The sequence below is a fragment of the Otolemur garnettii genome, unplaced genomic scaffold (assembly GCF_000181295.1).
Source record: "Otolemur garnettii isolate 467f Iridium unplaced genomic scaffold, OtoGar3 scaffold00003, whole genome shotgun sequence".
Classification (NCBI taxonomy): domain Eukaryota; kingdom Metazoa; phylum Chordata; class Mammalia; order Primates; family Galagidae; genus Otolemur; species Otolemur garnettii.
Genome location: NW_003852398.1, coordinates 10678434 through 10681318, shown reverse-complemented (window position 1 = coordinate 10681318; position 2885 = coordinate 10678434). Strand labels below are relative to the sequence as shown.

The window sequence follows — 2885 nt, the reverse complement described above, 5'->3', positions numbered from 1 at the left end:
CTGTTGAAAGATGGCAGGGTAGGAAGTACTAGAAATATGTCTCTCCACCTGAACAGGGATTTCCTGGCAGATTCTGTGTGATGTAACTGTTTTAGAACTCTAGGGTCTATTGAAGGCTTATGACTTCCAGGGAGGAAGGCTTAGATGGCATTTTTGGTTAATTTCAGTCAATTTCAGCTCTTGGTACAGTAACAGCTACCCATCCGCTATCCCCCAGCTTGCTCAAGGATTGCAGAGCAAGCCTGGCCAAAAAAAGACCCTGTTTTCCAAATGACAGGGATCTGTATTCTTTTTTTTTTTTTTTTAGACTTTAGTCTTTATTTATAGGACACTACAAGATATGAAATTCTACACAGAAATAAGAAACCCTTTCAGAGGACAGGCTCCATATAGTATGTACAGTTTCGAACTGTTCAAGTATAGTTTTGTTGTAAAAAATGCTATAATAACAAACCACAGGTAAACAGACTTCTTAGGAGAGAAACAGTAAGACAAACTTATACCAAACATAGTACACAACAAGTTTGTGCCTCAGCTGTACTATCTAAAAGTTAAAAGTCCCAGGAGTCCCATCCTGAACTTGGAAGGTACAGCCTTCAGAGGTAGTTTCTGGTCCTACATTTTGATCCTCCTCTTCCTCTACAGAGCAATGCTTCTCATTGAAATTTAATGAAGCCTTGTACACAGTCTCATTTTCAGGGTTTTGTAGAGCTTCAATTTTGTCCGAACCTCCACATTCTTCAATCATTACACTAAGTTTCTCAGTGTCACCTAGTTTTTCAGGAGCCTGAAAGATATTTGAAAGGGCATCCAGAATAATTTTGGTATTTTTTGCAGTTAAGAGGTTCCTCAACAGTTCTATTATGCCACAACGACAAGGTGTACTTCTGTTCAGCTGTTCCACCCCTTGTGTAGTTGGTCACAGCCCATACCACTTCCTTTTGTGTCTTCAAGTCTGCCTTAGCAAGAACACCAGCAAGTAATGGGACTAGTCCATGATTCACAACTTGCTGTACCTGGTCCTGATGGCCAGCTGTGATGTTTGACATGACCTACATAGCTTCATTTTGAATATTAGTTTGGGGGTTGGTCGGCAGGCTGGGAAAGATAGTAAGTGTTCTTGCATCAATTACAACCTGAGTCTGTTCATCTGTCCCAGTGACAATATTCCCTATTGCTCTTAGTGCAGGAGTCACAATTGGCAATTTGGTAACACCCAAAAGCTTCACGAGTTGGGCCACAACTCCTGTTTCCACAACCATTTCAATCCATTCATTTGGACCAGCAAGTATCTGCTAATATCTCTCGGTCTTTGTGATGCAGGAGCCGCACTAAAGTAGGAAGGATCCACTCCACGGCATCTAACGCAGGATTCTTGTTGTGACAAAGGTTTGAAAGTGTCTATGTAAGATTACGTAGAGATGACATATCAGAAATAGCCAGAAGAGCCAACAGTGGGTCAACTGCACCATACTTGATAACCAAGTCTTGGAAAACTGAACATCACCAGCAGTGTTTTCTAGAGCCCACACAGCTTGCTCACTGATACGAGCATGGGGAGATGCCAACAGAGAAATGAATGTGGAATAGCACCTCCATCTACCACAGCCGTGGTCTCTTCTGATGTCCCAGAAGCATGTTAGTTAGTGCCCAAGCAGATTCAAACTGCAGGAACTGCGCTCAGTTCTTCCCAAGAAGGACACAAATTTTGGGATCAAATTGATCCAGATTATGTTGTCGGTGGGAGGCTGTTTTTCTCTAGAAAGTAGTTTCTTGGCAGCTTGAGTAGCTTGGAGCTGGTTTTCCATATTGGTGCCATTTATACCTTTGACAATGTCATCCATGGACCAATTTACGGTACCCTGGTTGTTTCAGTTTTCCTGTCCGGCACCATCAGGAAACGAGCTTACATTTCTCCTTTGCAGCATCTGCTCATCTTTCTTAGCTTTCCTCAACTGCACATTAACTTCTGTGTGGCGTCACCTCATTCCTGTACCATCTTTTCTCTTGTTCTTGAACCGGTTAAGTTGGGCAGCTGGTGGATTAGCATTCTCCTTGGTGGACATGGTTATGAGACAAAAGGGAGAAAGCCGCACAGCCAGCTCAAGCTTCCATGGGAGGTGGTCTGGGACTCAGAGGATCTGGGTAGGCTGCCCTGGAACATCCACCGCAGCTCAGCCAGAACACGGTGTCAGGATCTGTATTCTGATTAATGATTTCTGCTCCTGAGCACAAGGTGCAGACAGACAGAGGTGCAGTGGCCATAGTTGTTAAGCTTCCCTCCTCCCATCTTTGCAAGTTGAGCTTCCCCTCTGACTGAAATGACTTCCAGGGAATTTAAAGGACCAATAACGTTTTCCCTTTCATTTTTTTTCTCTTTTTTTCCCCTTTTGGAAGCCAGATATCAAAGACTAGAATGTTGAAAAGCAATTGCATATATGTGAGAAATTACAAAGTCAGTATCCAAGCACAGGGAAGGTACAGCCTCTGAAAACACCAGAGAAAAATCTCAAGTTTACTCTTCAAACTGACCCTCTATACAAATACTTTGTTGCAGCCTGAGCAGCAGATCAAGACATTATCTCTACAAAAAATTAAAAAGAATAGCTGAGTGTGGTAGCACTAACTGTAGTTCTAGTTACCGAGGAGGCTAAGGCAGGAGATCACCTTGAGCCTAGAAGCTAGAGGTTGCAGTAAGCTATGATCATGCCCCTGCATCCAGTCTGGGCCTCAGAGCAGCACTCTGTCATTCAAAAACAATTTTTTAATTAAAAAACAAAATAAAATAAAACAGGCACAATGGCTCAGAACTGTAATCCCAGCATTTTGGGAGCTCAAGGCAAGAGGATCACATGAGGCCAGGAGTTTGAGACCAGCCTGGGCAA

At 43.1% G+C, this 2885-nt stretch overlaps 1 pseudogene; it reads right to left on the bottom strand.

Annotated features, from left to right (window-relative positions):
• Positions 1 to 544: 544 nt before the first annotated feature.
• LOC100955071 lies at positions 545 to 2066 on the bottom strand (annotated as a pseudogene).
• Between the last annotated feature and the right edge of the window lie 819 nt (positions 2067 to 2885).